The sequence below is a fragment of the Tiliqua scincoides genome, chromosome 1, assembly GCF_035046505.1.
Source record: "Tiliqua scincoides isolate rTilSci1 chromosome 1, rTilSci1.hap2, whole genome shotgun sequence".
In the NCBI taxonomy this organism is placed as follows: domain Eukaryota; kingdom Metazoa; phylum Chordata; class Lepidosauria; order Squamata; family Scincidae; genus Tiliqua; species Tiliqua scincoides.
Genome location: NC_089821.1, coordinates 181,544,644 through 181,566,796, shown reverse-complemented (window position 1 = coordinate 181,566,796; position 22,153 = coordinate 181,544,644). Strand labels below are relative to the sequence as shown.

General features: G+C 43.9%; 1 protein-coding gene across 2 annotated transcripts in view; it reads left to right on the top strand.

Annotated features, from left to right (window-relative positions):
- TENT5A (terminal nucleotidyltransferase 5A) overlaps window positions 1–22,153 on the top strand; it is an 81,084-nt gene that overhangs the window by 47,499 nt on the left and 11,432 nt on the right. The window lies entirely within an intron of this gene.

Here is a 22,153-nt window from a genome sequence, read left to right as displayed (position 1 = left end):
AAAGAAGCATTTCTTAGTGACTGCAGCTGGAACTTCCAACCTGTGAGAAGGACACAGTCTGCATTCATAGTCACTAGACCATGCTGACAGGTTTCTGTAAACGGGGAGGTGATATTGCTGACTAGAATGGAAGGATTCAAAAGATTATATTTTTCTAGTGCTTCAGTATTTTAATTTTTTTCCCCTTTTGGTCAGGGCCATTCACTTTAGGACAGCATAGATTTCAATCTTGCCTGTGAAGGAATATTTGGACTTGGCTAGATGCCATAATTAGAGGTGTGATATTTCGGTGATAACAAAATCAAAACACACAGTACCACTTTCTGCACTTCTTATTTTTGTAAAACAAAACACAAAATTTGAAAAACAAACAAACTGGGAAATATGCACTGATGATGGGCTGGACTGGGGGTGCATGGGTAAAATGGCTGTGGCTGCATCTCTTGACACTATACCACCCATATCACCTACCTAGTACACTCTTAAAGTGATTATAATTTATAACTGTAATTTATTTTAAAATGCACCCTTGGAATTATCCTTATCCCCTTATCTTATCCTTATCCCCTTATCTTATCTTATCTTATCTTATCTTATCTTATCTTATCTTATCTTATCCCTTATCTTATCCCCTGAGGGCTGGGGATAAGAATAGGCCCTCAGTTTGGCTGTACTTGTTGTAAGAGGTGACTGAACAGCCACCGGGTAGATGGGACTCGTTAGCCTGGGAAGGCAGCTCATCTGAGAGAAGGAAATCTCTGATCCCAAACCTCCACTGCCTTGTGGCTACATCCAGTTATGGAAAAGGCTTCAGGAGTCAACCTCGAGGCAAAATCTGGAGCCGGAGTCCTTGAGGCAGTTCATGGCTGGACACAGTCACGTTCTGGCAACTCCTGTGACGTCACTGGAACCAACCGTATTGGCTTCTGCCTTTCCATTGGACCATTTCAGCGACGTGGAGAGGGGGGATTTGCTGCATGGGTAACAGTCTATCCTCCATATCTACTTTGCCTAGGCTTCATGCACTGGAGAGGACACTCTGTTCCAGAACACTATTCAGAGTGTGATACCATAGTCTTCCGAGACTGAAGGATGCCAACACACCCTTGGAATAAAAACTTACCATCACTTTCTGCACTTTTCATCCTTGGGGAAAAAATGAACTTTGCAAAAAACAATAAAAGTGTTCTAAACTCTAGCCATAATAAAGTATGTATCCCCAAACCCTCTGCCATCACTATGGCTTTGCCCAAGTTGTTTACCTTAACTGGATAATGGATAAACTAGACATGGCTTCATTTTTGAAAATTATCATTTGTTTCAATAAATTTGATCTCCAAAAATACAGTCTCCTTCATGAAACTAGATGTGATTTCAAACATGCCTCCTAAGGCCCTTCCCCTTTTTTCCCCCAACCCTGAAGCGCTATATGGGGTGGGAGATCCAGATCAGGACCAAGGCAAGTGGGCATGTTGTTTTCTAAAAACAGTTTTTCCTATATCCAGAAGCTGTCATAATGTTCATGTTGTCTGAAAATTACACCAATGGAAGTTAATCAAGGGGCATGTTGCTATCACTGAGATTAAAATGAAGTTAGGAATAATAAAACTACTTTAGGAATAAGGAGGAGCTTATCACCTTTTTATTTTTCAAAGTTTTAGACCAACCTTTTGTCTTGGTGGATGGAACCTTTCTTCTGAAGTCACACTCAGGCTGGTTGTATTCTAAAGATATCTGACAGGACTCCTCTGTTGTGTTAAATTGGAATTTTCAGATGTGATACCTTGTACTGTGTGCCCTTGAGAGCTATTAAAAAAAAAGGATATTTTCTGTAGTGCACCATATCTTTAGATCTCTTGGCTTATCCATTTTCCTCCTGACTTTCTGAAGCTTAAGTACCAACCTGTCCTTGAGTGTTTTTACTATATCTCTTGTTAGAATGTGAAAGTTAATGGTGCTGCAATTATTATTATTATTATTATTATTATTATTATTATTATTATTAATTTATACCCCACCTTTTTGCCCAACGGGCACACAAGGCAGCCTTTTTGCCACAAGGGCACACAATTTTGCCTTTATTGGACGTTGTTACCAACACTTTGGTATAGCACAAAATTAAGCCAGATATCATATACAGTTTATTTTCTGCACATAAAAAATATACCCAGGGTAGTATTTTCACCCCAATAACACTGATAGTTGCATAGTATAGCAGGGTGGAAAAAAACAAACAAAAAAACCCCAAACAATATATTCAATTCAGCTTTTTGAGGTACTTATTGCATGAGCACTTAGAGGTGATAAAGTTTGCTTAAGAAATCTGCCATCAATGATATACCACATGAGACAGTATGAATTTTAGGCCAAGCCTATCTTCCTCCCCACTAGTACAACTGTGCTGAAAAGGTGTGCACTGTATCCACGGGAGAATCAGGAGGATCTGGAAGGGAAAGGATTTAGGCCCCAATCCTATACTTATCTGGCACCGGTGCTGAGCCCTAGCTCTGGCACTGGGTTCTGTAAATGTGCCATAAAGCATTTTTATGGCACCCTCCAAGCAGGGCCAGCGCTGGGTCAGTGCTAGTCAGGCGTTGGCCCAGTGCTGGTAGGAGGAGGACTTGCCACCGGTGGGGGTAAGTGAAACCACCGGGTGGTGGTGGAGGCTCTGGGGGCGGGGAAGCGCAGAACAAGGGTGTGGTGGGGGAGGAACTGGGGCAGGAGGGAAGTGGGACCGGCAGAGCCCTACTCTGCTGGATTCTGAACTTCATGTCAGGCCATCTGGAAAGACCCATTGCCAGGGCCAGGACTTTCCTCAGGGGAAAGGGACAGAAGTTCCCTTCACCCGAGGAGACTCCTGGCAATTTCCTGGCGTTTGCTGGATACGGTGGTAGCCACTTTGGTGCCACTGCTCCAGAGGGTTCCAGGAAACATAGGAACCCGGCCAAATCCCTTTAGCCCTCTGTAAGCCTCCAGCTCTGCAATGGGCCTCCTCAGACCTACCCCAGTGATTTCACTGCCACAGGCCTGAGGAGAGAAAGAGGGCACAAAGGCTGAGGAAAAGGAGGATAGGATCTGGAATGCACTGTTGCTGCCAGATCCACCCATTCTCATAGCCTCCTCGCCCTGTTCCTCCCTTCCCCGTTTCTCCCCCTCCTTGCTCCTGTTCCATCTTCACCCAACCCATCCCCTAGTGCCACATACTCATTCTTCTTTCCCATTGAATTATGTCATGTCAAAGTAAGTTTAATACACATTATTTAGCATTGGACTATTGTGTAAGAATAATTTGATTTTACTTCTAGTATTGCAGGTTGGCCCATAACTTTTATATCAGCATTCATACTTGAATTATGTTGGTAATTTTTGGACCCATGTTTTTAGATGAAAGTCTTATATAATCTCTTAAGGGATTTCATCTCAGTTTGATCAATATGCAGATTTGACCTCTGCAATGCATGTCCCAAATAATTGCACTTTTCCCTCCAGTTCTCTAGTTTTAGGTTTACCAGAAATTCTTAGTTGTTACATTGTTTGGCAGGGAGAAATGAAACAAATTATTCAGGAAATCTAAGAATATTTAGATTCTGAAAGAGATTCTTTTCTTTCTTCTGGCCCAATCCGATTGAACTCCCTGCACGATGATGCAGCCATATTGGCCCGGCTTCTTCTGCATCCTGGAGACAGGGGTTTTGACTATTGAAGGTCTCGGAGTAAGGGGGCATTTGTAAACTGCAGCAGCTGCTATGGGTCAACTCAGACCTGTGCCGGCTCAATTGCTGGCACAAGTCTGCATTGATCAGGGAAGGTGAACCATGCCTAGGAAAGGGGTCTGGATTTGGCCTGCACCACCACTGCTGATCCCACCTCCTCCCATGCCTGATTCGCTCTCCTCCTTGCCTCTGTTGCCACCCAGGTCCACCCACCCCTCCTGGTTTTGCTCATTCTCTCCTCCTTTCAGCCCATTCAGCTCAGGCTTATCTTCTCTGCACATTTTGTGCTTTAAGGGCTGCTTTGCAGTAGCCAGCACATTTAAATTGCAGGTATGGATCATGAAGATGTTTTTTTTTTCCTTAAATCTGAAAGTGCCAGTTCTGAAAATGGATATGAACAGTCTCAGAAATATGAATGCAACAGTGACAAGAGATTGTATGAAATAAGGCAAATGAAAACATTTGCACCTTAGAAAACTTACTTTTAGATGGGAATCTGAACTAAAGAAGGCCTGGTTTGCAGCTCAGTCTTTTATCAACTATGCCACACCAATCTGCACATAATAACTATGTCCAGCGCCATCCTAAAGAACCTTTTCACCATAACTATGGCAAGTGGTTGTATTCAAACATTTTTTTTTTATTCTAGTGATCAGCTATATATACAGTATATACGTATATAGTTATCTATGCTGACTTGGCAATAGGATAAGCTTGAAGTTGAATACCTAAGCAAATATACATTGTTGTTGCAGGATTTAAGTAGATTTCTTTGAGATTGTCATAGTGCTGGCCTTTTCATTACTTTATTATAGGAATTATTGGCGGGGTTTACAATAATATGTCAGTACTGAACTAATATCCCATATTCTGGAAATGAGTAATTCTTTAGTCTTAAAAGAAAGAAAACCTACTTAACAAAGATTTATGCCTTTTTAAGGTCAGTGAGAAATCAGTGGCTTAATCATTTAACTGACTGCACGAGGACTGAAAAATCCATTTGAAAAACAAGATGAAACAATAAAAAACACACAAATGTTTTTAATCGCATGCATTTGTAATAACAGTTTAGGCCAAATTCAGTCAAGTATTAAACAATGTGCCTTATTTTAATATTTGCATCATTCATTTAATGAAATATTTCATTGAATTCGGTTATTCACTTGTGAATTCTTGGCTGTCCTGGTTTGATAAATTAAATATTCTAAGAAAGTTCATGTATGTCCATAGTGAAGCATCTTTCGGTTAGGGTTGAAAAAGTTGTCTAACCCAATAAAATATTAAATGTTGGAAGTCCAATCGTCTGAGACACAGCTGCTTTAACCTGTTATCCCTGAGGAGCTCAGCTCTGATGGGACTCCGGAGGTCTTAAGTGGTCTATGAGCCAAATGGCTATGTCAACAAAATAAATCTTCCTCCATCTTTTCCAGATGAGTTTGGAAATATTGGGGTGGAGCAGCTTTATTCATTACAATCAATGTAATATTTCTGGAACTGACTGTATGTATTAATTGTATGGTCCAGGGGAGGGGGGGGTGTAGGCTGAAACTGAACTCCAAAAGACATATAGCAGAAGTTTTGAACTTCATTGCTTGATGCACACAGTACAACATAATTGTTGCGTTACCCCATGCCCATGCAGTGGGCAGGACAACACCCCAGGTGGTGGGCATGGTGATGTATCATCGCCCTGACCCCACTGGTTTTTTTTGGCTGTACCTTTTGATAGAACACAGTTATGTCAATGTGGTTTGTTTCATTGCACTCTGCATGAAATTACGCATAGATTGATATATAACATGATGGTATTCCTCTAAACTCTGATTTTAGTGATTTTGAAAACTTATAGAGTCACACACACACACCCCGTGTCAACTTACTAACACCTTATTGCAGAAGTTCTCAAACTTTTAGCACTGGGACCCACTTTTTAGAATGACAATCTGTCCAGGACCCATTGGAAGTGATGTCATGGCCAGAAGTGACATCATCAAGCAAATTAAAGTAAATAATTATAAATAATTAAATTAAAATAAAAGGAATAATTAAATAACAGGGAGCCAGTCCTGTTCCACCAAGTCAATTTTCTCTGTAGTCTGCCTGCAATAACACCCCCCCCCCAAAAAAAAGAATCAGTGAGATTTTCAGCCCTCCCCAGTGCCCAGTTTAAAGTTCTTCTATGTCAAGTATATCTAGATACACCCACCTGGCTTTGCAAGTGCAAAATATTCCATGCCTCTTTTTTTGTCCTTTTTAGTGGGGAAGGGGGGAGGCTGCCTTCTGGAGCATTTGTTGCGCTCCAATTCCATCGGATCAGGACCATTCTGGTGTCCTCACATTCCCCTTTGCCTGGCCTGCCTGATCACAAGCCAAGGCACGTCTGCCTACTCGTGAGTAAACGCAACCCTGTGGCTTAATTTTGCTTTCCATTGGGCTCAATACACTTGAAGCTGGGAGGGTGGGACCTCCTTCTTGGGTGTTTTTTGGGGGGCTGCATTCATTGGATAGGGACCATTCCAGTGTCATTGGATTCCTCTCAGCCTGCCCTTTCCCTTGCTATGGCAAGTTTGCCTACTCATGAGTAAATGCGCAATACAGCTCGGTTTCACTTTCCATAGGGCTCCATGCATTTTTTTCCTCCCGGTATTTTGGCCATAACTTTTGAAGGAAAGGAGCTATTTCACTCTGGTCTTTTGCATTGCATTCCACTGGAAATTCCACATCCAATGGTATATGGCATGACAGGGTTGCGCCTAAAACCACAATTTTAGCACGTCATCCCCCAGTGCACGTCACCCCCCCTTGTGCGTCACCTGGGGCGGCCCGCACCCCTTGCACTCTCTTAGCGATGCCACTGGCTGAAAGTAAAGCCAATTCAACCTATACATGCAAAGAGTATGCACAACTCATGACCCACCAAACTAAATGGAGATCACCAGCCACATATTGTGGCTTGCCAAGTATTTGCCAACTCTCCTTCCCTTCTATGCAGTATGTGGTCAGCTCAGATAATACACTGCTGTTTGAACTGGCACCACTTGATTACCGATGTGGGCTTCTTCCCTTCCTTCCCAGTTAATTTTTTTCTTTGCATAGAGGGATCATTACTCTGAGCCACCTGTCTATGCATGCTGGTAACCCTATTTTTAAAGTAGTTTAGAAAAAGAAACACAAAAGCAAGATGAAGGGCCAGTATGTGAATGCAGAGTGAGCAAGCACACATGTTGTATGGGGCCTGCCTGAGCAGTAACCTTGAACCGGCTCCAAGGCAGGCAGCAAAAACAGGAGTTGTATCTTCAACCTATGTGGGAAGGTCAAAGGCTATGGAGGCCTGTATTATTCCTTGGAACTCAGGCCAAACTGCATGTGATGTTAAATGTGCCAAGAGGTACTTACAGGCTTGGATTTGCATACAAGTAGCAGCCACATAGGATGGCAACTCAGATTGGGTCACAGCAGTGGTAGGAGGTATTAGTAAGATATGCTATTTTCCTATTGACCCAACCCCCCAAGTGGTTACATGATGTTCTCTGCATTTTCCATCTCATTCCAAAGTGGGAGTTCCACTTCTGGAGATAAGGGAAGGACCTTACAGTATTCAAACAAGTACCAAAACACAGGTAATGATGCTTGTAGTGTATACTTAAGGAGGGCGCAACGGAGAAGAAGTGCTCAAACAGAACATAAATAAGACTGGTCTGCCTGTGTTTGCCTGGGATCGGGTAGTTGCCCCACTCCAGCTCGAACGCTCGTCTCTTTTTGGTTGATGATCTCTGCCTCCAATTTCTTCTTGATAGGTGAGAATTCTGGTAATCTCAGCCCTCTACCAGCAATGGCAGGGTCAGTCCAGCCAATGGTAGGGTGGCACAGGAGGGCCTGGCTGTGTCCTTGCTGGGACTGCTGTACTGGCCAGCTACGGTGCCAGTCACTCTCCTAGGTAGGGTGGCTTGCTGTCTCTTTTCCCTTGCAGTTCTACTCTTTTCTCTCATTCTCCCCTGAACTTCTCCACAGGTTCCAGCCTTCCTGCTTTTCTGTTTCTTCCTCCCCTTGTCCACTATCCTCTGCCCTCTTTCCCTTGTTTCATTCCAGTCTTTCCCACCATTCCAACCTTTCCCTCTCCATTCCAGTCTTCCCTTTCCACCTCTGAATTCCCTCCTCCTCTGTCTGCCTCCTTAGGCCCCAGTCCTATCCAACTTTCCAGCAGTGATGCACCTGTGCCAACTGGGTGTTTGCTGCATCCTACAGTGGAGGGGCACTCATGGAGGCCTCCTCAAAGTAAGGGCATGTTTGTTCCCTTACTTTGTGACTGGATTGGCACTGGAAAGTAATAAAGGATTGGGCCCTCAGTGTCTCTGTTTCCACCTCTTGACCTGTCACATCCTCCTCTCTTCTTACATCTGCTCCATTCCCAGCTCTTTTTAATGGGTGAGTACCAGCTGCTCAGCCCCAAATCAGAGAGATCAGAGATCTCCCCAATCAGAGAGATTAGCACCAGTTGAGCAGCCAGCAGCATCTGCCCAGTCTGCGGCACTTGATGGTTATATCACTGCCAAGTGCCATTAGAGCCACCTGCTAACCTGTGATTTCTTTTAACACCCATCCCTGAGTCGCTAGAAGTCTTGATGACTCAAAGGTCATCTAACACCAAAAGTGCCATTTGCTTTGGGGTTAAATAGGAACTGGGGGAGATTTTTAACAGGAAACCAACATTGAAGTAAAGGGTTAACTATCCCTACCTCTGCTCTATGGTGACTTATTTACCATCAAGCATAGTTTGGCTTTTATGTTCTTTTCCTAAATTTATGAATCCCACCCTCAGAGTCATATGCTTCATATTTACATGCTTTAAGACTGAGCAGTAAGGCTGAACATTACTTATTGTGTTTGTAAACTTTAGCACAGACATTTGTGCCAGTGGTTTTTTGTCTATTGGGTATAGGCTAATGCACAGCCAAAGGTCAGGATCCAAAAAAATAGATTTGAATTGACATGGAGTTTGAAGTAGTATCAGTACCAGGTTACTTCATAACAACATTTTCTGAAGCCACCATTTATAGGTTGTCATACCCAAACACATTTCATTGTGTTTGTCTCATAATTGTCGCATTATAGTTTCTGACATTATATGCCTGTTGTGTGGTGATGGTTGATTCTCTTGTTTAGCCCAGAGGAACGTTTCTTCTGAATGAACCTCATGCCCCTTGGTCTACATCCTGAAGAGCTATTACAGCCCAATCCTATGTATTTCCCAATACACTGTTGTAAAAGGCACAGCGATGGCGCAAACATCATGCCGTTTCCAGGTAATTCAGAGCAGCCGCTCTGCTCTGCTGCAGAGCCCTCATTACACCAACTCCAGCGGGTTGGCAGCAGGGGTGTATAGGAGGCGGGAAGGGGAGATTCAGGGGAGATTCTCCATGCTCTCAAAGCAGCTAAAAGAAAAAGAACAAAATGCATCATTTAATTTATCACACTCTTAAGTGGCTCAGACAGTGCATGAATTTAGTATCTCTGTGCATGTGTGCACACCATGTCTTGCTCTGTGTAGGAATATTACAGTGCAATCCTATGCCAGTCTACTCAGAAGTAAGCTCCATTGTGTTCAGTGAAGCTTACACCCAGGAAAGGTTGCTTACGATTGTCTTTCTGCTCCAGGGAGAGATGTAAAATGTCCCATACTTTTTCAATGATCAGAGTTGGTAGAAAATTTAACCTCTCTCTCTGTTCTGGAAGTACCTTAACAGTTTGAGGTTCACTGACATGTGGTTGAAACCTCTTTTCATACATCTGGAAAACAATCAAACTTTCCCACTTAACCACTTCTTCTTTCCAAAAGTACAAAACAGAAAGTCATACATGCTATGGTATGCATGAGAACCTCCCAGCCTGAACAGATTATTGGTGCTGAAACTCTGACACACAGATCACCTGTTGATGAGAACAAGGAAGGCTGCTCTTGAGTACATTCCCCACACCTCCAAACAGGTGTGGACAGCACTCATAACTTTTTTGACAAGTGAATGAAGTGCAGGAACACTCTGCCTATGTTTCTCTGAGGCTGGGTATGGGACATTTTCCTTCAGGTAACATTCTCCTGTGTACAAAGCAGAGTCCAGAAGGGAACTTTTTTTTTCACTTGATCAGATGTACATTTGTATAACCTCCTTATTTCTGATCTATATGGGTTCCATAGATAGGAGCTCAAAAGTGTATTTAGACCGAAAAATGTTAAGTAATACCTGTCACTGGTAACATTAGAAGTTATTTTCATAGTTCAGTAGTTATTAAGCCTGACTTTTCCCTCAAGGCTTGTGTACAGACAACTTGACTGTCAATGACTTCTTGTCACTTCTTTTAGAAGCTGAGTTCAAGAAGCTGCTGAGTTCAAGAAGCTGGAAATCTTAATAAAGACTTGGGTCAAGTTAGTGAGCACTAAATTTCACACAGTGCTGTTTTAGGAATTTCATTATCGCCTCCCCAGTCTAGTCATGGGGTGGGGGAAGAGGGTCAGCAAGCAACGTGGAGCAAGCAACAATTTGCTTGAGGTTTACTCCATGGAGTTATCCTTCTACTTAATCAGTTATAGCTGTTTGACACATGCTTCTCCATTCCTGCCCAGTCATTGAGAAGATTGTTACAGTTTCCCTATAAGCCACATGTTATAACAGAAAGGATTCTAGAAACTTCCAGCAGTCTAAGAAATGAGGCCTAGAGATGGGAATGCAGCCTATAGGACTACAGCAGAAGGCACAGGTAATGTGGAATGATACACTCCACCATTCCTGAAGTCCTAGAATTCATAGCGTAGGATGCCTTGCATGTCCGAGCCTTCAGGTCCAAATAATGTTGAATTTTTCCTTTTGTGAATTAAATATAGCACTTTGACATCATTTAATGAGTGAGATTATATCCTTGGTTTTAGACTTTGGATATTCTCTTTCAAATTAAAAAGAACATTTTTGGCTTGTACAGAGACTGGGTTTAGTCATAGTTTCAGCTATTCCTGCTCTCTTTTATTGGTGCTGAAAATTTTATAATATATTTGGGATTCATTTATATCCCTACCTGGGAATTTTTATGGGGTTGGAGCTGAACACCTCTCAACATTCACTGAAGAGTGTGATTGCCATGGGCAAAATTTCCTACTGCATTTATGTGATAAATTATATTTTGCTTTTCTGGAATTCTTTACCAAAATGTAATTTTTTCTGTTGCGTGTGAGCCATAAAATGTATATGAAAAGTGTGGGATGTTATCACTTTTTTCAAAAACCAATTGCACAATAAGCACTAACAGGCCCTAGCCGACTTTAATATCTCAGGAGCCAATCAATTTGTAACTGAAATTGCACCCCACTGTGGGAATTTAACAGTGTGTGTGTGAGACATACAGTTATGGAACATAATAAATTACAGTATCCAAGAAATATTGCAGACTTTGGCCAGCATGCAATGTAAAAGTCCAGCAATGACCTCCTTCCTCAGCTAGCTGGTGGAAGTCTGTTCCTAGATAGAGAACAGCTCTGCCTCTTAATTGGAACTGTTTGTTTATCAGTATTTTGTGTATTTTTCTTCTGTCTGCTGGCAAAAGTCACCGGAGGGCTGAGAGCCAGGTTTGGAAAGTCCAGCAAAGAGACACAAGTCCCAAACTGACTGAAGTTCCACAGAAGACTGGCAAAGGCCCCACCACATGAACATTACTGTGATAATCCTTCATTTACCAGTGAACTCTGATGCCAGAATTCTTAACATAACAGAACTTTACCTAATGCTCCTAAACATTGAGTATACATTGAACAAATCTATGCTGAGGCCTGTGTACACCTCCCCCATCCCCCGGCCTTGCAGTCTCATCTCTCCTACTTTCTCTCTCCCTTCTCTACCTCTCTACTTCTAAAATGGCAGGGAATGAGGAGGAGTAAGAGAAGAATAGTAGCAGTAGTGAGGAGGTATGCTTGGAAGGGTAGCAGGGAAGAGTGGGATGATGGCTTGGGCAGAGGATGTGTGGAGGGGTGGTGGCATGCACAGGGCTTAGGAGGAGGGAGCATGGTAGCATTGGAAAGTAATGATGGAGGACGTACAGGAGATACGAGGAGGAGGGCTAAGGCAGAGGTGGCACAGGAGAGCTGCTACAGGAGAGATTCAAAGGAAACGAAGAGAAAAAATTGCATGATGTGTAAAGTGTGCCAAGGGGGCAGCTGGTGGGCTTGGATTGGGCCTAGAGGGAATTCTTGCCAACCTCTTACAGGTCAAGCATGCCTATTTATTCAGGTCTATTTAGTTCTGTGAATTTTATTGATGGGAATCATGAAACTATGACATTAAAGTACTTCTTCTGCCTCCTGAAATTCTATGCTACATAAAGCAGGCCAGCTAGTCACAATTGGTAGATTAATAATAAAGCAGGGGGTGGTTACCTTGAACGATGGAGAAGGAGCATAAACATGTGTCCAGGTGTCCCCTGGTATCTGCAGATCCAGTATCCACGGATCCAGTTATCCACAATTCCCAATGCCCCCACACCCCATTACCTTTGTTTATGTTGATTACATTCCCCTGAAGTGATAAAGTGTCCTGCTTGAATAAACACTATAAGAAGAAAGCTTGTAACCAGATGAGCTGGCAGGCAGACTGAAGTCTAAAAGGGTAACTAAGAACAAAGAGGAAGCAGGAAGCAAAGGCCTGCTTGCCTGCTTATTTGGCTATAAGGTTATAGTGTTTGTTCAAGCAAGAACCCTCATCACTTTGAGGGAATGTAATCAACATGAACAAAAGTAATGGAGCACAGGGGAGGGCCGCGAAGGTAGGGATCCCCCTTATCCAAAGTTTCTGGCATCCATGGAGGGACACACATAAACCCTGCAGGTACCAGGGGACACTTGTATATGATTAAAATAGAAATGGACAAAATTTTAATGCAAGATATAATAATATGTGAACTATCCATGTAAGCGCATATGCACATATATAATTAAAAGAATATGGTTTCATATATTATGTAGTTCCATTCCCAAGAAAACATACTATATAATATTTAATATGTTCATAGTTATGAGAGAAATGCGATATATTTAAACTCACGGTGGGTTAATTACATTGGCATTAAGTTAGAAAGACCTTTTCCTTGATCATATTAAAAAATGGAAAGAATTCATGCTTATGTGTTTCAGAGGTAATATTGTTTTTTAATTAGATATATGTATACACTAATTACGGCTATCTCTGTATTTTTCTTGGTGGCTGACACACACAGAGACAGAAAAAAGCAACTTGATTCCATTGCAAATGAAATAAAAAACAAAACAAAACATGAAGGCTGTCAGACATTCAATATACATAAAGGTAACATAATACAGGTGGAGCCTATTTATCTGCGTTAGCTCCGTTCTGTGACCCAGTGCGATTAACAAAAAACACATTGTGCTAAATTCCATAGAGTTACACAAATACACTGCAGCCTGACACTTCTGGATGGAAGGAAACTAAGGCAGCTGTTCTCAATCTCCTCCCCTCTGCACTGTACTCAGTCCTCCTGTTGCCAGCTGTCCTGCTTCTTTCACAGTTGGAATGGTGAGCTTGTTTGGGAAGCCTCATCCTCTGTGTTGGCGGCCTCCCAACAGTGCTGGAGGTTCTGCTCCTCCTCTTTGCCGCTGCCACCCCTGCAGCCCTCCCTGGCCACCACCATCATGGAAGCTCCTCTGCCCCGGAGCTTTCTGGGACTTGTAGTTCGGCTCTCTGCTCAATCTCACCTGTCTCTCCAAGGCTTCCCAAGTCTTGCTTGGGAAGGCTTGCTGGAGCAGGAGAACCTGCATCATTGGGGGGGGGGGGAATTCAGCAAACATTCCCTGGGTTTTTTAAAGCAATCCCCTCCCCTCCTGCCTCCCCCTGCTGAGCCCTCCCCATTGCCAGCTGCCCAGCTTCTTTCACAGTTGGAATACTGAACTTTTAAGAGTCCAGCCCTATGTGTTTCTACTCAGAAGTAAGCCCCATTCCAGTCAATGGGGCTTACTCCCAGGAAAGTGTGGAGAGGATTGTAGGCTAAATCTCATGCTTTGCTTGGTGGGAAGGCTTGCTTGTGTGGTGATGGCCTGCACTATGGGGGGGAGAGCCTAATCCTATGATTGGGCTACACTGCTAGAACTTGCATTACGGCCTGCACCATGGGGGGGGGGGGAATTCAGCAAACACTCACTGGGTTTTTTAAAGGAATCCCCTCTGTTGCTACTGCACCTGTGTGTGTGTGAGAGAGAGAGAGCGCGCGCAAGCGCACAGGCATGAGAGAGCGAGCACACTCCACCTTGCTGAACGTGTTCTGGCTACAGAGGTTTATGGTCCCCCCTTCCCCTCTTCAGCCTCGGCTAGCTCAGGGGCTCCAGGAGTGTTACTGTTCCTTTGAAAGGGGAACCTCTTCCATGGCGCCAGGGCTATTTCCTTGCCTGGGCGAGGCAGAGCCTTTTTGCAGTGTTTTGGGCTGCCTGGAAATGGAGCAAGATGCCAGTGCAGAGCAAAGGAGGCAAAGGTGTGTATGACTTTCGGTTCCCCCACCCCATTCTCATTGAGACAAATTCGCAGATAAAAAATCCGTGGATAAATAGGCTGCACCTGTACCAAACTTTCTTTCTTTGTTAGATTAAAACATTGTTGTATGTTTGAGAGCCTAATCCTATGACTGGGCTACACTGCTAGAACTTGCATTACGGCAATGCAGCCTGATTTACAACATCACAAAATTGCATGCTGCTAGAAAATGAGTGGTGCCGGCCTCACAGTGGTGGCATTCCTGGAGCCCTTGGCTCCAAAATGTCAGAGGTGGGGGGATCATGGGCAGGGAGGGGGAGGATCAGGGCCTTTTGTGGGAGGAACCAGGGGGTGGGAAGAGGTGAAAGGGGATGGATCCAGCATCTACGGCCTATATCAGATCTCCTTCCAAAACCCCCTTTCCCTCCTTGGACATGCACAACCAGAAGAGGTGGCCTTTGTCTGAGGAAACTCATAGGTGGCGCTAGAGGTTACGTGGAGAAGTTAAAATAAATTTCTTACCTCTCATTTGACCTCAGGTTGCCCCACCCCACCTTTGGATGCAGGCATGCCCTTTTGGTGTGTTTGTATCAGCCTTGGTGATGGGGGGGAGATAGGGTGGGGCTTCAGGTTTGGAAACAATTTTCACTTTGGCACACTTTCAAATACTGTGCAGTGAAAGAAGATCAGCCAGTGTGAGAGGATCATTTTGCATGTGCAAAAACAGACTATGGTGCCGTTCTTTCCAGACTGTTCCACTTCAGACTCCAAGTGGGGGTGTCATATTTTTGAATGTTTGCCCATGATTAAAAAAAAACATGGCTTGCAGTAGATGGTAAATTAACATGGTTGGAAGAAGACTAGACTAAATTGCTTCCCTCTGATGTACTAGCTTTCCATGCACAGGAACATTTTGGTTTTTTTTTGAACATAGGAAAATATTAAAGGATGTGATTGCTCCACCTGTAATGTGAAGTGCCACCACTCAAGAAGGCTACATCACATGCCTTCAGCTTGAGATTCATGTCAGCTGGATCCACACCACTACTGTGTGTTTTTGCAGGGTCAGGTGAAATCAGCCCTAATTAGAACTCCATTAAGGTTGTCAAATCGCATTGCCATCATTAATAAGGAAAGGGCAAGTGTGTGTACGGAACATGAGCAGAAACATCAGAAAATTCATCCCTTGATTGAACATTTTTTAATGACGGAAGGAGGTCTTGTGTCCTTCATGAGTGGATACTCCTCAGCATGAGAAACCCAACAAACTCAGAAAAAGTGGGTCAGCCTAATTCATGCTGCCTGCTTCAACTCTCTCCCACACAAAAGATGATTCTAAATGATTAATCCTCCAACCTGACATCCATCATTAGTGCATGAATCCATCATTTCTTTGGGAAATGGTTACACTTTGCTCCAGAACACTTGTTAAAATGAACGTGACATTTTGTAAACGCTATGCACTCTCACTTAAAACGTTGTTTTCCTTTCTTCAGATTTACATTGGGAAAATAAAAAATCAGAGTATGAACAGAATTAAGATTTGGTCTCAGGCCAGGCTTGGCAGTTGGTACCTGCCTTTATGCTAAGCCAAACCATCTGGGACTAAATATCATTGGACTTTATGGAATTCATACCTAGGATCTGATGGTGTGTGTGAGTGTTGCTTAAGAGGGATGCAATGCGCTTGCAGTCTGTTTTAGGCAACTTGACAAATACCGAACAGGATGTTTTTATACAATTGTCAGCTGTTGTGCATATATTACAGAAGTTATTTATTGTTAAATGTGTATTGTTTGTACCTCGAAAGTAAGGAAGTAGATGCCAGCATATGTGATTCCTATCAAGGTGCCTGGCTTTTCCAGGCAAAGTTTGTGCAGATTTCTGTTTATCAACCTGCACCAGGACCTGTTATCTTAAACAGTGAAACACTGTGACAAAAAACCCAACAGATTTTGATTCTTTTCTTCCCCCTTTCCCAGAAAACTGTCTCTAGATAGCTTTGTAAGAGACAGAAAAGAGAAATACTTCAATTTTTAGGATGCTAGGAGATGTCTGTCATTCTGTTGGACCTCGTGCAGAGGGTGGGCCTTTATATTAGCACCCTTGAAGATGCACACACATTACATTCCCCTCCCAGTCCAGAGGGGACTTTGTTACCCCTTACTGGGTTGTACCTGTGTATATAAAGATTGAGTTGGAGCTGAATATTAAGAGTTTTCTGAGCCTAAGTGTTCAGTCATATTATACATTACATGCCCGAACAGCTGGACTCCATGGCCTTGTTTACTCATGCCCACCTTGGTGAAAGATCTTGAGATAATGTTCCTAAGTCTGAGAGTGCTCTTATGCTTTCAGTTCATTAGTCTTTATTATTTAAATGGGTCTTAGGGGAGTTGGTTACCAGTGTGCATTAGAAAATGCTTATATGGAGTCAAGATAAGCAATCATGACCTTGTTTGGGGTGATTGTTTGGGGTGATCATCTGAGGCAGCAGGGTTAGCAGGTGTCACACCCTGCTTGGCCACAGTATTCCCACAGATAGGCTTTGGCATGCTTCAGCTGTAATTAAGCTCTGCATGTTGTCACTTTTGGTGTGTAACCCTGATTATCTATTCACTTCTAAAACTCACCCCAGTGAATAGCTCTTCTGATTGTATTCACTGCTTTTCTTGGACACATTGAAGAGAAACATGATATTTACCTCTGTTCAAATATTTCTTCAGGGGTTGATTTCTAGTTTCTTTTTGTACATCCAGACAGGGACCGTTACAGAATAGCTGTTTAAAAATATGGGTTTTTTTTTTGTTTTTTTGTTTTAAATTCCAAATATACCTCTGAAAAAGAAATCCTCAAGAACTAGTGGTAATGCCAGGTTGATTTTCCAGCCATGACCATGTCAAATTAGTGAGTCTTTAAGAGCAACCGAAATGCTGCCTAGCATTGCCTGCTGCTGTTTATTGGAGAGAAAAAAAGGGGGGAAGGTAGAATGCCAGGATTGCTTGTCAGCCTCCCACAACTTTGAAGCCCATTTAATGACTACATCCTGCACAACACTGGCTTTTATTCTAAGCTCAGGGGTTGAGAGAAGGAACGCGGGTGTCACACAGCTGCAGGAACTACACACAGAATGCATGACAAGGTTTCCTTTCTCTGTGGACTTGCAGCAAGCACAAACCTTATGCTGTTGACATTCTCCGAACAAAGGCTGTATCTGTATGACCTTGTTTCAGAGCAACGGGGTGAAATATGGACAGAGCAGCTGTTATACCTGTGAATGGTGTCACTTCTGCTGTTGCCGTATAAATGTGGTGAATAAAATGACCACTGCAGCTTGATGACAGAGGGATCCTAATAAGCTTTCAGATGGCAAACAAAAAGGATAATACCTTTCAAAGGACATCCATGAGTACAGGAATAAAAAATCCCATGGAACACATCCAGAGGCCGAATGGGTACGTTTACTGTTGGTGTATGTGTGGAATGGGATCCCCACAAATGGCAGACGATCATACTTTGCATTAGTGAAGCCCTTTTTGAATGTACAAGTACTTCACTTGTGTTTTCTTTATGTAGTCCTTGCAAGTTTTCCATATTGCTGCAGAAATTGGCGCAAGGGCGGGGAGAGGGTGGAATAAAGATGGGGAGGGAGCGTTTCTGGGCAGAGAGGGTGGAACAGGGGTGGACCAGGTCCAGAAGGGGGGGAGGACTGGCAGAGGCCTCTACCATATCCTATGCTCCCTCCCAGACTTGGAGACCTTATATGAGACTTCTCAGATTTGCACCAGTGAATTAGCTGGTGCAGATCCAAGTAGTCCCATTGAACAACCTGGGTATAGACACAGCATAAGGGGAAAATATCCCCTTACTCCAAGGAGACCTCCAGTCTGCTCTTAACCTGTGTTGGGTATGGTGTAGGCCACTCAGCCTAACTGTGCCACTGTCTTGCAGCCAGTCCTATCCCCCACCACCAGTGCCAAAGACAGGTGCACATTGCATTGTGTTGGGGGAGAAACAAGGAAAAAAGGAAGATAATTTACTTAAGGGAGACAATTAATTATTTATTTCTGCTTAAGCTCTGAGGTCTCCTATGGGTGTCCTGTAACATATGCTACCTATTTTGGTGGTGTATGTCCGAAGAGGGAAAAGGGGGCTGGGAGGTTTGCAAAAGAGGGGATGAGATCTGGCAGGTGCTGTTGCCACCAGATCCACCCCCTTTTACTTTCTCTCCCCAGGTCCTCCCCATTCCCACACATAAACACCCCTGTTCCTCCCACCACCTGGCTCCACCACCAAATCGCCAATGCCGGCGGGCAGTGGCTACTCTACGGAACTGTGTGTATGGCCACCAGCCATTGTGCTGGCAGCCTCACAGCAGTTGTCAGAAGAACACCACTTCTGTTGACATCCTTGCACTACCACCCACGGAAAGGATTGGGTTAAGATAGTTAGCAGAATTTGCACTAGTAAGAGCAATTGAAAAATTGCATTTGTAATTGACTTCCCAGTTGGGTGGAAATTATATTTCTATTTGTTAATATGTATAGGAATTCCTAAGTTTCTGGTACCAGTGGAGGTCCACCCACAATGCTCAGGTATTGGCAATGTACTGGTGGGTGTAAACAGAAGTGCACAAACAGACACCTCATTATATCAAGTCCAATTATTTTCCTTTTGGTTTAAGAGAAGACGACCTCCAGTCACTGGGAATAAATGGGTGACCTTTTCTTTCTGCTTAAGCCATGCCTGTAGTCTGAAATATTTATTCAACAAAGCAATTAAAATCTGCTTATACGTCTTGCTGTCACTTCTGTTTTCTTGTTGCCATTGCCTCCAAATTTCTGCGTTGAAGCAGATTCCTAAAAGTTTTTCTCGTCAAAAGAGTGCGCAGGGGGCATGACTGGGAGTGAAACTGCAACTGGGGCAAAGTCCTAAAGCTTTTTGACTTTCAGCAGAAGTTCTTCTTTCTTTAAACGGCCTGGGAATGCTGATAGGGAGTGCAGCTGTAGTGGGAACAAAGTCTGAAAGCCTACACATGTGTGCGTGTGAACACACAGACAGAAACCAATGAGCCACCAGGTCATGTCATGCATTTTATGTAAGGTGTAACTTGGCCCTTAGAATGTAACTGTAAATTTGGTGGAGATTATATCAAATCCTATCCAACTTCCCAGCACTGATGTAGCTGTGCCAGTGGAGTATGCACTGCATCCTGTGGTGGGAGGGCATTTATGGAGGCCTCCATAAGGTAACAGATCATTTGTTCCCTTGCCTTGGGGCTGCATTGCAGCTGCACCAGTGTTGGAAAATTGACTAGGATTGGGCCCTTAGTACCTTGAGAGTATTTAACTGGTTTCTATTTTAAATTATACTCAAATAGCTTGAATAGTCACATTTATTTGACTAGTCAAATAAAAACACAGCATGGTTGTGCTGTCAAGATGCCACCTCATTAACCTAAAAGCTACTTCCCATAGAATATTGAAGTCATCACAAATTTTTTTTTTTTAACCCAAGAAGTTGTAATGGCTGAGGGCCCAATCCTATCCAATTTTCCAGTGCCGGTGCTGCTGTGCCAACAGGGTATGCACTGCATCCTGTGTTGGGGAGGCAGTCTCAGAGGTCTCCTCAAGGTATGGGAACATTTGTTCCCTTACCTCAAGGCTGCATTGCAGCTGCACCAGTGCCGGAAAGTTGAATAGGATTGGGCCCTGAGTTGTTACTCATGCATGAGGGGTCTCCTTCACACACACATCCAACTGTAAGGGAGCCACTTTGGGCTGATCCCTACACCCTCCCAGCACTGAACTCCAGTGCTGGTGCTAGGTGCCGTAAATGTGCCGTAAAACATGTTTACGGCACCAGGACAGCAAGATGCACCAGCGCTGGGCCGAGCAATGGGAGGCAAATGCCAGAGAGCTCCTGTGGTAAGGCGCACTACTGGGTGGTGGTGCAGGGTTTCTGGGTGGGAGAGGAGACGTTTCAGGGCGGGGATACAAACTGGGGCGGGACCAGTGACTCCTTTCTCTGCCAGATCCTATGCTGCATGTCGGGCTGAAAATGTACTGGCAAAATAGCCGGTGCAGACTAGAGGAAACCCATTGCAGCCCTTGCACCCTTACTCAGTCCTCTTCCCCTGAAGAGGCCTTTGCCGGCATCAGCGCTGCCACCGGATGCAGCGGTAGCTGTTTTGGCATCACTGCACTGGGCAGAGCCATTGGCTTCAGGATTGGGCTATTTCCTCGTTGATGTCCGATCATGGGCTGTGAAACACATTTTAAATACCACTACTGTACTGACTAGATGACGTGCCAGGAGAAAGAGTGCTATTTTCAAGGAAAGAGCCATTTGATCAGCTCCAACATTCTGGTTTGGTTTCACTATTCATACATGTATAGCAGCTGTGTGGAATAACAGCTCCCATGAATTTGTGTGTATGGATTCTGAAGCAGCAATGTCTCTGACCTTCAAGGAACATTATGGATCTCTGAAGTATGAAATTTCTGCAGCTGAAATCCATGAGCACACAGCATTCTGGTATATGAAAAACTAACTATGCTAACAAGCAACTCAGCTTTTCTTACTTGGCTATTTCTCTTTACAGAAAGCATCTCACTATTTGCAACTTGCATGTCTATGGAATGCCACCCTTGTATTATGAAAGAACTGATCCCATTTTGGGGGAAGGTTTTTTGTACTTCATATACTGCAGTGCTTAATTACTGTTGAGAGCTCACTTTCCTTCCAGCTTTTAATCAGGCACTCTTGTCAATTAGATCCAAATTAGTTTGCAGCTTCACAAGCAAAAAAAAAAAGAAATGAAAAAAGAAGAAAAAACCCTCTTTCAAAAGAAAATCTGTTGATAACAACATGAAACCGGCTTCTCCCTACACTGAAAGACATATGCTGTTTAATAAATACACCATGATAATTGTGGCTCTTATTTCATTCAAGATTCCATAGCACTGAATGATTCTGTAATGCCTGTGAAAGTACACCTTCTAAGGAACACTAATGACCCAGTCCTAACCCTTACTTGGGCCAGTGGAGTGCATGCTCCACTGGCACAGTTGGCATCCTTCAGTCTCGGAAGACTATGGTATCGTGCACCACTGAGTAGTGGTTCCGGAACAGTGTCCTCTCCAGTGCGCGAAGCCTGGGTAAGGTAGATATGGAGGATAGACTGTTACCCATGCAGCAAATCCCCTCTCCACGTCACTGGAATGGTCCAATGGAAAGGCAGAAGCCAATACGGTTGGTTCCAGCGGCATCGCAGGAGTTGCCAGAACTTGACTGTGTTCAGCCATGAACTGCCTCAGGGACTCCAGCTCCGGATTTTGCCTTGAGGTTGACTCCTGAAGCCTTTTCCATAACTGGCTGTAGCCACAAGGCAGTGGAGGTTTGGGATCAGAGTTTTCCTTCTCTTCGATGAGCTGCCTTCCCAGGCTAATGAGGCACATACTGTCACAAAAGCACCATAAAGTGCTTTGTGACTGTGTTGGCAGGAAGCCCGGCGTTTTCCTGCTGGTGCCAGCACGCAAATCCATGTCCGCCAGCACAGGTATGTCTGGCTCAGGTGTGGAGGATGGTGGGGAAAGGGCAGGGAGGGGTGTAATGGGGCAAGGGGAGGGCACTGATAGGAGTGTTGGTGGGCAGATTGGGCACAGGAGGTGGTGGGATTGGTGGCGCCGGTCAGTGCTGTTTCCTAGCCCCCTTTCCAGACCTGTTTTGCTGACATGGATCACTATGGACAGTGATATAGCAGCTGCGGGACTTATCCTGAGACAATGGGAAAAATGTTCCCTTACCCCCAGGAGACCTCCAGCAGCTGAAACTCCCCCACAGGATGCAGCGCAGCAGCGTCTGTTTTTGTTTTAAATAGTACCCTGGGTAGACTGCATAACAGAATGGACCCACAGTGGG